This window comes from Triticum urartu, chromosome 2A (assembly GCF_056163025.1).
Source record: "Triticum urartu cultivar PI428250 chromosome 2A, HENAU_Tu73, whole genome shotgun sequence".
In the NCBI taxonomy this organism is placed as follows: domain Eukaryota; kingdom Viridiplantae; phylum Streptophyta; class Magnoliopsida; order Poales; family Poaceae; genus Triticum; species Triticum urartu.
Genome location: NC_141874.1, coordinates 719,054,521 through 719,069,109, shown reverse-complemented (window position 1 = coordinate 719,069,109; position 14,589 = coordinate 719,054,521).

Here is a 14,589-nt window from a genome sequence, read left to right as displayed (position 1 = left end):
AAAGCCGTGCCCGCGGTTATGGGCAGATGGAAATTTGTTAACGTCCGGTTGTAGAAAACCTGAAGTTGACCTTAATTAAAAATGCATCAACCGCGTGTGTAACCGTGATGGTCTCTTTCCGCTGGAGTCCGGGAAGTGAACACAGTGTTGGAGTTATGCTTGACGTAGGTTGCTATAGGATCACTTCTTGATCATACTTTTATCGACCGTGCTTTGCCTTCTCTTCTCGCTCTCATTTGCGTATGTTAGCCACCATATATGCTAGTCGCTTGCTGCAGCTCCACCTCATACCTTTACCTTACCCATAAGCTTAAATAATCTTGATCGCGAGGGTGCGAGATTGCTGAGTCCCCGTGGCTCACAGATACTTCCAAAACCAGCTTGCAGGTGCCGAAGAGTCCGTGCAGATGACGCAGCCAAGCTCAAGGAGGAGCTCGATGAAGATCTTGTCCTTTGTGTTGTTTTCGTTCTAGTTGATCAGTAGTGGAGCCCAGTTGGGGTCGATCGGGGACCTTTGTCGCTTTTGGGGTTCTTCTTTTATTTTGGTTCCGTAGTCGGACCATGAGTGTATTTGGATGATGTAATGTTTTACTCATGTAATTGTGTGAAGTGGCGATTGTAAGCCAACTATGTATCTTTTCCCCCTATTGTATTACTTGGGTTGTGTGAAGATTACCTCACTTGCGACATTGCTTTCAATGCGGTTATGCCTCTAAGTCGTGCTTCGACACGTGGGAGATATAGCCGCATCGAGGGCGTTATAGTCCGGCCGCATTTTATCACAGTACAATGAATACAAATCAGGTGTAGTAATCATCATAAAAAATAAATAGAATTTCGAAACTGCATATAGAAACAGTACAAATCATCACGTAACAGTACAAATCAAGTTTTCTGGCACACATGTGCAAATAAAAATTGCAGTACATATCAAGTTTTCTGGCACACATGTGCGAATAAAAATAGCATAGGTTATTCAGACATGACTCGTGCGATCACTTTTATTCTTCCTACAAACCAAGCTGCGTCTCTGCGCCCAGTTCCTGAACAAAATATAAAGAAATGGGTGAGCAAATATAGTTGGTAAAATCAAAGTAGCAACCTAACAAAAATAAAAAGGTTGCAACTCACTTCTGGTTCTTACCGCATGTAGCCTTGTTATGACCTGGGAGACCACACAGACTGCACAAAGAACCACTTTTCTTCTCTGTAAAATCTTTTGGCCTACCATTCTTTGTAACGTCGGCCCCCCCCTTCGATCGCCCCTTTGTGCACCCTTCATCGAAACTTTCTGAGGATCACCAATACCAGGCTCAACTTGTTGCGCCTGACTTGCCTCCTTCTTCAGCATAGCATACCTTCTACTTCCTATAAGTTCCTCCTCTGAAATCTTTTTCTGCGCTATTATGTTGTCCAGACACTTCATCAACTCGTCGTACAAGAAGGGATCATTTGCTGCAACATGAGCAGCTTCTGCGGTTTTAATGGTTATTGCACTATACCGTTCTCTCTCCAATGGCCCTGACCTACCCCATCCAAACATATCACTCTTCCGCTGCACAGGCAACCCATCTCTCGCATGTTTGGACAACCTATGCAGGACACAACACTTTGGTATTTCAGTTAAGTTCAGATGATGGAGAGCAAACGGAATGTGTTTGCATGGCAGCCCTTTCCGAACCATCCTAAGACAACTGCACGTAATAGTTTCTTCTGAGTTACCTGGTTCATAAACAACATTGTACCTGAACTTGTGGTTATCCTTCCATGTCACCATGAATGTCTGACGGCCAATTCCCATGAGCGTCTCAAATATCTCCAACTGACCCATCTTATGCAAATCATCTTGCAGGATGTAGAAATTAGCAGGTGTGAATACTTTGGCGGCATGCTCCTCAAGGGCCTTATATTCAGTAACCGATGGTGGTTCCTTCTGGAATGCCTCGCAGTCATCGTACGCCTCGTTCTCACGCAGGCGAACTATACAGTTCTCATAATGCACCACCAAATCTACAATAGTTATACCGTAGTCCAGGTGAAGGTGAAGGCAGGAGTTGAGGCTTTCACTCCTCTGGTTACTTCGCATACCAAGGAAAAAACCATCGGAAAGATATGAAGCTGCCCACAGTCTCCTCTTCCTGTACATCATGTCAAGCCACTCTTCAGTTCTATCTGTCTTCCATTTATCATAGAAAGCTTTCCATCTCTGCTCAAAGTTCGCTTGAGAGGTGGCATAGTACAAGAGCGATCTGAACTCATCTAGTGACTTGTAATGCAGGTGCCTCTGCATATTTTTCTCGATATGCCAGGAGCAAAGACGATGGAAAACATTTGAAAGGACAGTCCGAATAGCCTGGATCATTGCAGCGTCACCGTCTGTGATGATTGACTTTGGCTTCACCTGATAGTTTGCCTTCATAAATGTCTGCAGCAGCCACAAGTATGTCCCTTCCGTCTCGTCAGCAATGATGGCACAACCAAACATTGTGGTGCAACGGTGGTTGTTAACTCCGACAAAGGGGACGAACGGCATACCGTATCTGTTCATCTTATACGTGCTATCAAACACGACCACATCTCCGTAGTCCTGATAGTCCCTCCGCGACTGTGCATCGCATTAGAACATACTCTTTAGTCTCCCTTCCTTGTCAAGCACATACTCAACAAAAAACTCAGGGTCCTTCTCCTTCCTGCTCCTCATAATGCCAACTGCCATCTCTGCATCACCCTTTGCAATGAGCTTCAATTTTTCTCTGCAGCAAAGATCGTAAATGTCCCTCCTGATAAGCCCGCACTTATCGTACGAACCGTATCTGCTGATGAAGTTGTCCATTATAATATGATTTCTTATCCCGGCCGCTTCTATCGCCAATATCTCGGCCCTCTGGCCATCTCCAATCCGTCTGTGTGACCACAAAAAACAAACCTCGTCGGGCCAAGCCATCGCGTGGTTGTGATCATCCACGAATGATGCGACGAACCAAACGCCACGTTCTCTGTCCAGCTTCACCACCATATGTGCACCGCAATCGCAACGAGTCTCTGGTCTAAGCCTGCACTTGCGGCCCTCCATGGTTATGAACTTGTTCTGCCTTCTCCCTGCCCTGGAGCAAAGAAACCGCCGGTACCGTATCATTCCCGAAGCACCTCGTTTCACCTTCTGTTTCCTGATACTAAACCCATGCTCTCTGGCGTGATTGTTGTAGAATATGTATGCATCCCCTTGTGACCGAAAGGTCATAGCCATGACCTTCCAATGTGTCTCAAGCTTCTTCTGCTGCCTTTGAGCCTCCTCAATATTGATCTCTCCCTCATCGTGATCAACGCTAGGACCATCTGACTCCTCCTACAATATTCATTTGAAAATATATATGTCAATTACTATCATTTAAACCCTCATTTAAATCATAGTATTGATCGATGTACAACATCTATCAACTAACCTGGCTCAAATTATCTGCAAATGATTCCTGCCAACTATGTTGCACATTGTCAACATCCACATCTTCCTGCAAATTTGTACACATAGTTAGCCATGCCATACTTTGCAAATTCAAAAATAAAATCAAAATATACGCCACTTAAGTTTTCACTATTTGCGCCATGTTCATTACTATGAAAATCATCCGGAGGTAAGATATCATATGACGAGATGGAATCATTGTCACTGCTGTCATCATCTTCGTTAAAATTATCGTTATCAGTCTTAGTCACCTTATCAGTATCATTCTCGTCCCTCCCGAATGCGGATTCTTCGTCCATGTCAACACGCCTAGCTAACTCACAAAACTGCAAAACATTTGAAGTGTTGATTACAACAATGACAAAAACTCATGTTGGTTTGCAAAAAAAGAGAAAGACGTGTAATCCATGAACCCAGCATCTACCATGAATTTTTTCTTAATGCAATGGTTCAAACAACACTTTTTTGTGTTGTGTGAAACAACTAGTTGAGGTTGCCCAGCGGTGTGTGCATATTGTGTGATGTCGTCATGACAAAAATAAGCGTTCTTTAAATTAACTAGCCCTAACTTCTATCCTAGATTCGCCACTTAACTAGCCCTAACTTCTATCCATCATGCCCGCTAGGTTTAGATGACAAACCTTGCCCCGCGGTGTAGGCGTCGCCGGCGTTCGACGACGGCAGCTGTCCCTGCCTTGAATCTACCAGCCGGCCATGTGCACGACGAGCCACCGGCCGGATGTTTGGCAGGATCCGCGACGGGGGTGGGGAGACTGGTCCGGATGTGGCGTGGCACGTCAGTCCCTTCACGTCCGGGGGGTGGATGATGACGGTGAGATGCGGCGACGCACGCCATTGGGACGGCGACGGTGGCGTCTGACGGGGTCGGACGGCGGCGATCCGCGGCGCCGGCGATCGGATGGGGCGGGCGAGTACACGAGGTGGGCGGTGGAGTAGACGGGGTGCCTTCACGTCCGGGCGGTGGACGATGATGATGAGATGCTGCGACGCACGCCGTTGGGACGGCGACGGCGGCTTCGGACGAGCTCGGACGGCGGCGGCAGACGGGGTCGGAGGGCGGAGATCCGCGGCGGCGGCGATCGGATGGGGCGGCCGAGTAGACGGGGTCGCGGGCGAGTAGATGGGGTGGGCGGGAAGATCGTGCAGGCAATTTTTTTTGCATGCGCGCGGTCTACGTACGCCAGCTACAACCGTATAATACAAGGTGGGCATACCCTTCTTTCGTATGACTATTCTGCCCTTCTATGTTTTGTTGGGGGCGGGGGGGGGGGTCTACTGAAGCAAGCCCCTATATATATAGTGGTCAAGTGGAGATCCAAAAACCACGCTCTGGCCCGCGTCGCTCTTCCAGGGTGACACGGGCGGCGGCGCCGTCCCCCCACCTAACCTTCCCTCTCCTCCTACCTTTCCCTCCCGCCGTCGCCGGTGAAGCTAATGCGGCTGACAGCGGCGGAGGGCCCCTGCTTGTGGCTAATCTTCCCGAGGTCATAGGACACGAAGAGATCGAATCGATCCCATGATTGCCACTCAAAGCCAGATTTGCTCGTACATAGGTACGTCTACTCGGCTAGACGTGCATGTGTTCCCACGCAAGAAATCAATCAAGCTGTATATGTGCTTGGTTGAGGCTAGCACCCACGTGTTGAGTTCTCATCGACAGCGACGGATTCAAGCGGTGCTTCATGGCTGTTGGTGGCTGCCAGGCCGGCTATGGTCGTCAGCGGCCAGACCTTGCCATTCGTACGTCTCCGCGCTTCTCCGGTTGTAAATTGGGTGGCACAGGCTCCCTCTCATGCTGGGATGCAAAGCGGTCGTCGGTATGGCTGCTATGTTAGATCTGATGCACTGCTGCCTGCTGGTCTCCGTCTTGCCCCGATAGCGGCCTCGATGTAGATTCCAGTGACCACCGAAAGATTTTCGTTAGGATTTCTTCCTCCAGATCCGGTGGATGACTTCAGCAGTGATATGCAAACTATAGACGTCGGCTTGACGCAGAGGAATGGCGGTGCAGCGGCGACTCATTGCATGTAGCTGTTGGGATCGTGGAAAACTGGTGGTGATAGCACTTGAGTGACTTGATGACGGTGCTACTCGAGTACCCGGTCTCGAGCTCCGGGGTGAAAGCCTAGGCGACCCGAGTTGGTCATGCCTAGCCATGGCGATGTTTTTACGTCGTTATCTTGTTGAAGGCATTGCTCGGATATGCTTGGACTATTTCTTCAGGGTGAAAACTAGATTCCGATCTTGAGTGGTTGGATCCGGTGACGGCTGCTATTGAGTGTCGCTCCCTTCTTGAAAGCATTGATGTTGAAGAACTTTATCGCTCGTGTGGTGTCATGAGATGGTTGGTGCGGATATGGTCATTGATGTAGTTTGCCAATTGTGGATGATCTCTTTGATGTCTTTTCTTCGCCTACGCATAGCTTTGATTTTATATGACTTTGCTATTTGGTGGCGTATTTTTGTGTGCGTGTGGTATTGGCTGTGTGCCAATACAATTCACCCTTTGTCGAAAAAAGTGGTGTGTATGTGCGTATTACACATCATCAGAAAAATATTAAGCAAACAGTTCTTTGTCACAAACATAAGACGGGACTGGCGTGAAAAAAAACAAAAAACTTAAAAACAATATGTGATTTTTGGGCCCCATTGTTGTGGCCAGATCCACCTTAGGACATTGGACCATGTTCCATGAGCCTCATCACATTCCAAGTCCGAAATGTTAGGTTCAGCCCAAATCACTGGTGCCCACACCATTATTGCTACAGACAATGGTCTTTTGAATTGTGATCATGTGCAGTGGAGTGGACAACTGTCTTGCAAAGGTGGTGGACAATTCTGCAGCTAAAACGGGCAACCACATGGTGCCCAGAACACACTTTCCCGGAAACCTTGGCACCATGCATCCAAAATATATGACGCCTTGGCACTTAAGGAATTATCTTATTTTTCATAAAGGGAGGGAGTCTATCTGTTCTGCTGCTTTGTTTCTGGAAAGTTATTGGGCATCTTACACTAATTCCTGTCATTCCAACAAACAATCGGATTTGAGCAAGAAAGGTAAGGGGATAGTGTATGTACAAGAGGTCGTCGATATTTCAGCAAGGAACCGAGGGACTTGGCAGCCTCCTTCGTCCGAGGTCCTTAAGATTAACGTTGACGCCAACTTTGTGGAGAGCATGGGCGCTGCCAGCGGGGGGTTATTGCCATGGATCATACGGGCCAAGTCATCCTTTCTTCTTGGGATTTTATTGGGTCATGCATGTGTGTAGATGAAGCAGAGATTCGTGCGTGCCTTGCCGGCCTTTATGTCGGTATCAGTCTCAATAAACCCATTATTATAGAATCTGATAGCTCTTTTGTGGTTTCCCTTTTTACAAATGATTTTCTTGACAGGTCCCCTTTTGTTGATCTCAAGAGGGAAGCAAGAAGCATTATGAAGCTTGCAAATAATTTCAAGATCGTCAAGATCAATTGCCAGGCAAACATGGTGGCGCATGAGATTGCCAAGTTTAGTTTTGACAATAGGTCAGATGGTCTTCTTTATTACAGTGTTCCGCCCTGCGTGGTGTATTCTGTAATGAACGATTGTAAGAACTTTTTAAGCTGATTAATATATGGGGTTGTTTTCAAAAAAAATTGAAGCCAAACTGGCAGCAGCAGAGTTGATCAGTACTACTATAATTCTCAACAAGCTACATTACTTTGGTCTCTAAATTCACTATTAATAATCTGCACATAGAAGATTGGCCATGGTGGAGGCTACAACAACCATAACAGAGGCAACTTCGAGCGTCCCAATGATACGTCTCCAATCTATAATTTTTAAAGTACTCATGCTATATTAACATCATTTATTAATGGTTTGATGCAATTTTATATTATTTTTATGGACTAACCTATCGATCTAGTGCCCGCTAACGATTTCTATTTTTTGCTTGCTTTTTGTTTTACAGATAATCAATATCTAGGAAGGTCAAAATACCACGGACGTTTAACATGTTTTTTTCTAAAATATATGTGATTTTTGGGTGAAAGAACCAATGCAAAACGATGTTGACAGGGTCAATATGGTTGACTAGAGGGGGGGTGAATAGACAACTACCATTTTTTAGCTTTTCTTAACAAATTAGGTTTAGCAACAAATAGGTTGTCTAGAAATGCAACTAGGTGAGCAACCTAAATGATACTAGCAATCACAACAACACAAGCAAGCAAAGGATACAACATAAATAAAGCTTGCACAAAGTAAAGGTAAGAAGTAACCACAAGTGGAGCCGGTGAAGACGAGGATGTGTTACGAAGTTCCTTCCCTTTGAAGGGAAGTACATCTCCGTTGCAGCGGTGTGGAGGCACAAAGTTCCCTAAGAAGCCACTGGGGCCACCGTATTCTCCTCATGCCCTCGCACAATGCAAGATGTCGTGATTCCACTAGTGGTGCCCTTGAAGGCGGCGACCGAACCTTTACAAACAAGGTTGGGGCAATCTACCGAATTGAAGGCTCTCAACACCACCATGCAGCGTCACCACAATGGATTGTGGCTCCGAGGTGACCTCAACCGTTTAGGGTGCTCAAACACCCAAGAGTAACAAGATCCACAAGGGATTAGTGGGGGAATCAAATTTCTCTTGGTGGAAGTGTAGATCGGGGCCCTCTCAACCAATCCCTAGAAAATCAACAAGTTTGATGGGCTAGGAGAGAGATCAGGCGGAAATGGAGCTTTGAGCAAAAATGGAGTTTGGGGGAGGAAGAGGTGGGGCTTCTTGGGGAAGAAGACCCCCTTTATATAGTGGGAAGGGATCCTACCGTTATGCAGCCCGCAACTCGCACATAAGCGGTACTACCGCTCCAAGAGCGGTACTACCGCCCAAGTGGTAGTGTAGAAAGTACATTATAATGTCATAGGGACACGAGCCAGTAGTGCCGCCGGAGGGTACTACCGCTCGCCCCAGCGGTAGTACCGCTGGGGTTACAGTACTATGACATTGTGGTGATAGGGCATCGCAGTAGTACAGCTACTGCTTATAGCCAGTACTTCTGTGCCCTACAACCACTGCAGAAACAGGGAAAAGGCGAAGAGTGGAGCCATGAGCGGTAGTGGCAGCGGAGGTAGGCGTGGTACTACCGCTTACAAGCGGTACTACTGTTCCTACTACCGCTCATCCAACTGGGTCAAAGGGACTCAATGGAAGTATGCCAGAGGGACTACCGCTGGACCCGACACAAAAAATTGAGACCCGAGAAGGAGCGGCAGTACATGCGGTACTGGCAGCGGTACTTCCGCCTATAAGCGGTACTACCACTGCAAGGAGCGGTACTACCACTGGCAGCTCTCCAACCACCCTTCTACGACATAGAAGGAGAAACCCCATCGAAGCGGAAAGGCAAAGAGGGTGCAAAGGAAAACGTGTACATGATGATTCCACCCTAACCTTTCCGAAGCGAACCCCCTTTTGATAGTACGGTTTTTTCTACAACTCAAGTCCGCCGAAAAAGAAACGCAGGAAAATAACTGTCTTCACTTTTGAAACTCCGAGGGGCTCGAATCGTCTTGTGCCAAATGATAGATTATCTGAAATGCTCAATGCACACGATTAGTCTACAAATGCATTGTCATCAATCACCAAAACAACCAAGGGAGAAATATGCCCTAACAGATGTCTAGGAGCCCCACACGGCAGGAGCAAGGCCACCCCCTGGCTGCGCCATGGGTCCGTGTGGGCAGCCCTTAAGTCAGTTGGAGCTCTTCTTTCATGGCAAGAAACTAATTTCCGGAGAAAAATCCCCTCAAATTGCATCCCGATCAAAGTTATGGATCTCTGGCTATAAAAAGAAATGGTGTTCGGCCGAAAAACAAAGAGACAGATCCAATCTCAGAGGGGCTCCCGTCCCTCCGGGCGCCATGAAGGCCGAGTATCAAAGAGAGAATCCCTCCCCATCTACTGGGGTGGCCATGGAGGAGCAATAAGGAGGGAGGCTCTCTCCCCCTCTCCCGGTGGCTTCAGAGTACCACCAGGGGAACCATCATCGCGACGATCAACTTCATCAATGTTTCTTCCTCACCTTCCTCACCTCTTTTCAGCGGTCCACTCTCCCGCAACCCACTTCAATCCCTTAATTGAACATGGTATTTTGGTGCTATGAATTATTATCCAATTATTTGTGTCATCGCTATTGTGTTTGAGTAGATTACGGTTGTCCTATGGGTTAATTGGTGAATTGCCATGATTGGTTTGAGTTGCTTGTGGTTATGTTATTGTCCTCTGGTGACCATCATATGAGTGCATCACACCATAGGGTTAGTTGTATGTTGATAGGACTATGCATATGGGGGACCGGAGTGACCGAAACCTCTCTGAACCATGGAAATTGATACATACGGGATTGAAGGGGGACAAATATATCTTAATGCTATGGTTGGGTTTACCTTAATGAACTTGTTAGTAGTTGCAGATGCTTGATAATAGTTTCAATCATAAGTGCATAGAATTTCAAGTAAGGGATGACATGCTACCAGAGGTCTCTCCCACATATAAGCATGTGTTGATGATCGGTTTAGTACCTTAGCTGATTGCCTAGGGATAATTCTGCACATCATACCACTACCATTCCACTCTCGTTATTTGTATTATATTTTATTTTTACTTAGGCAGCACTTATTTTTATGTTTAAGTTCTTCGTTATTTTGCAAAGCTACCTCTTTATACCCGCAACATTTTATTTCTTATTTCTAGATAAAGAAAATATTCGGTGTACGTGGGTTTGTATCAGTGGCGGATAGGACCTGAGAGAATGTTGATCTTACCTTTAGCACCTTGTGGGTTCAACGCTCCATACTTACTACCTCCATTATTTAAAAGTGCTACAACAACTCCTTACACATGGGGATTATCACCCTACTACAGCAACAACAAAGGTCATCATGGTGGTGGCGGCTCCTCTTCACAGGGGTATGAATGTGCTTGTCAAATTTGCAGAATAAAAAACTAGTCCTATCACAAAAGATTGTCTTTGGTTCTATGGCGAAGAAAATTCCCGAACGAAAAAAGTTGTTGCCGACGTTCACTTCCTATGTACCACACAATCATCAAATACTTATAGCCATAATTTCATTTTCAATTGGATAAATAAATTAGAATTAAATATAATTCACTTACTGGTAAACTAATGGTCAAATATTGGTGGCGGTGATTTGTATCTAGTGCAATAAAATGGTGGCATACTTGGAAATTGGGAATTAATTTTGTGGGGATTTAGGCAAATATTTGTGACACATAATGTATATATATTGTATAGGTGATCTGCACTATCAGCATGTTGGAGTAATGGGCCACGGGTAGGCCAACCCGAGCCCCAGAACCTTTCAAGACATCGGGGCAGGCTGCGCCCCTCAAGACCCCAGGACGAAGAGCCGCCTTCTGAGAAGTCGGCGGCAAGACGACCGACTGCCCACTCGCGGCCGAGTCCCGGGGACGACTTCAGGATAAGCCGACTCCTGACTGGCGACTTCCAGAGAAGCCGGCTTTGGGGAGTCGGCCCGCGACTCCAACACACCCATATCCTCATCGGGAGGGACAGGACCGGGGAATGGCTACAGTAAAGCCCGCTCCCGCCCCTTACCAAGGGTAGGCATGGCCACAACACGCCGTACCCGGGGAGATCTCCGTGCGGCGTGGCACTGTTGCCTTGCCAGCCCTGACATCATCACCGAAGGACCGAATCCTGCGCCCACGATGGCTTGTCTGTACGACCCTGGGGCGGCGGGTCCCACCAGTCAGAGGGACCCCAGGAGACGGCAAGTGCGCCACCAGTCGGCCCCCGGAGTCGGCCAGACCCTTCCCCGGGGCCCACGCGCCATTAATCAGATGTGACGGAGAGTAGCAATAGTGATCGCCCGCCAGGCGGCGGGGCTGTTGCCACGACTCCATGATCAAGCCCGCGTCATCAGAAGCACGGCTACAGTAATCAGCAGCCGGCAAGACCCGCCCGCGGCGGACGCGGCCTGTCGGCTCCGTACCTGGCCAGTCGGTGGGGCCCACCAGTCGGCGGGCCCCAGCAGTCGGTGGAGAAGACGGAGGCTAGAGGCACTGACGGCTGGGCCCACGTCCAGCCGGATTACCATTGTACCCCTGGGGGGTAGGCCTATATAAACCCCCCAGGGCACCCATGCAAAGGGTTGGAACCTATTAGCTTTGGACCAGATCATATAGGAGGGAGAGAGCTAGCCTTGCCCTCTCCTACCTCCACGAAACAGCTCAAGGAGCTATCGTGTAAACACTTTGCCTTAGTGATCATGCGGAGACCCCGTAGAGCAGCAGTAGGGGTATTATCTCCCCGAAGAGCCCTGAAGCTGGGTAAGATTCGCCGGCGTGCATGCCTACACCTCATCCTGTATCCAGGCACCGGCGACGTTCTACTTGCCCCCACCATGATAAGCCATCCTTTGGCATATGTCGCACCCAACCCTCGACATTTGGCGCCCACCGTGGGGCCTGGTGCACCGCCGTCCGGAGACCTGTTCTGGACGGGAACCCTTTTCCTTCCTGGCGAGCGCAGCCAGCCAGGCACGCCAGACGGAGTCAGTGCTGACGCGCTGCGCGGCATTGAGATCGCCTGCGCAGCCAGCTGCCTCGCCGAACTTGTCGGCGAGGTTTGCCTCTCCGACGAACCTGCATCTAACGCAGGCACGGGCGGCTCCGAGAGCCTCCTCGCGGGCCTCCTCGATCAACTCCACGTCTCCCCGCTGCCTGTTGATCATCCGACTCTCGGCGACCGCATTGGCCGCCGAGCGGGAGTCGGAGAAAACGACGCCCGCCACTGGATCGACCAGCTTCACCGATCCCTAGCGTTGGAAGAAGAAGATGAGTTGGGTCCGCCTTGTTTCGGGCCCCGCATTCGAGACGAGCCCTTTCCTAAAGGGTTCACGCTCCTAAGAGACACGCCCAAATATACCGGCTCCGTGAAGCCGGAAGACTGGCTAGTCGACTACTCCACGGCTGTCAGCATAGCGAACGGCAATAAGCGTGTCGCCGTAAAGTACGTTCCGCTCATGCTCCAGGGCACGGCCCGGACATGGCTGAATAGTCTGAAGCCCCGCAGCATCAACAGCTGGGTCGACTTCAACGAAGCATTCGTCCGCAACTTCACCAGCACGTACAAGCGTCCTCCCAAGCCTCGTCAGCTCTCCTTGTGCATGCAAGGTCCCGACGAGTCGACTCGCGACTACCTCACGCGTTGGGCCGAGTTTCGGAACTCCTGCGAGGGCGTGCACGAGGTGCAGGCTATCGAGTACTTCACCGTCGGGTGCAGAGAAGGCACCCTCCTCAAGCACAAGCTCCTCTGCGACGAGCCAGAAACCCTCGATGAGCTGCTGATCATAGCAGACAAGTACGCCACGGCCGACTCCTCCATGAAGGCGGAGATTCAAGTCAGCGCAACTGGCAAAGTGGCCCCTCAGGCTCCAAGAACTCCGGCGGGAGACACCGGTCGGCGACAACAGCAGAGCGACCACAAGCGCAAGGCCCCGTAGCCGGCTTCCAGCAGCCGGCAGGTCGCGATAGTTGAAGCCTAGCAGCTGGATGGGCAACCTCTGCCCAAGCGACAGAAAGGCGGCAAGCCCAACTGGTTGCCGGCCTTCTCCTACGAGCAGACTCTGGATGGACCTTGCAAGTTCCATATCGGCGCGAAGCCGTCGAATCACACCACCTGGAAGTGCCACTGGCTCACAAGGATCGCCAAGGGAGACGGCCTCGTACCTCCCCGCCTACTGGGCAGCCGCCGCCGCCTCCACCACAGCAGCCGGCTATCAGGCCAGTCGGCGCAGTACAAGACGAATACCCCAAAGAACACGGAGCCTATGTGGTGTTTACCAGTATGGCTGACGATCGACGCAGCAGGCGGCTGCAGCAACAAGAGGTGAATGTTGTAGCATCAGAGACGCTAGAGTTCCTGCACTGGTCCGAGAAGCCAATCAGCCGGAGCAGGGCTGACCACCCAGAGGTGATGCCGAATCCGGGCTCCTATGCCTTGGTCTTGGATGCCACCTTTGCTACGGATAGATGAGCCGCGCGTTTCTCGCGAGTTTTGATAGACGGAGGCAGCAGCATCAACATCCTGTACAAAGACACCATGGAGAAGTTAGGAATCAAGCAAAGACAACTTCAGAACAGCCGGACTGTGTTCCACGGCATTGTTCCTGGGTTTTCCTGCTCACCAATCGGCAAGATCCTGATGGACGTCCTCTCTGGAGACAAAGATCACTTCCGCCGAGAGTCAGTTTGGTTTGAGGTGGTGGACCTTGAGAGCCCATACCATGCACTACTTGGCCGACCCGCCCTGGCCAAGTTCATGGCGGTCCCCCACTACGCCTACCTCAAAATGAAGATACCCAGTTCCAGGGGAATTCTGACTGTAGCCGGCGACAACCGGAAGTCGTCTGCCTATGCGGCTGAGAGCAGTCGGCTAGCCGAGTCCCTGGTGATCGCAGCCGAGAAGCGGCTCCTTGAGCGGGTTGTGGCGATGGCCGGCAAGCAGCCAGAGGTGTCGCCCAATCCAAAGGAGTCGGAGGCTGAGGGTTCGTTCAAGCTGGCCAAGGAGACAAAGAAGATACCCTTGGATCCGGAGCACCCGGAGAGGTACGCTGTCATAGGCACAAACCTCGATAGCAAATAGGAAGGCGAGCTCGTCGATTTCCTCCATGAGAATCGGGACATCTTCGCATGGTCCCCCAAAGACATGCCAGGTGTACCGACGGAATTCGCCGAGCACAAGTTACATGTCCGATCTGATGCAAAGCCGGTCAGGCAGCCCCTGCGCCGCCTATCAGAAGAGAAGAGAAGAGTTGTCGGAGAAGAGATAGCCCGACTCCTGGCAGCCGGCTTCATTATGGAAGTATTCTTTCCAGAGTGGCTAGCAAATCCGGTCCTGGTACTGAAGAAGAACAAGTAGTGGCGAATGTGTATTGACTACACGAGCCTCAACAAGGCCTGCCCCAAGGACCCGTTTGCTCTACCAAGAATTGATCAGGTGATAGACTCCACCGCCGGATGCGAGCTGTTGAGCTTTTTGGATGCATACTCAGGATATCACCAGATCAAGCTGAACC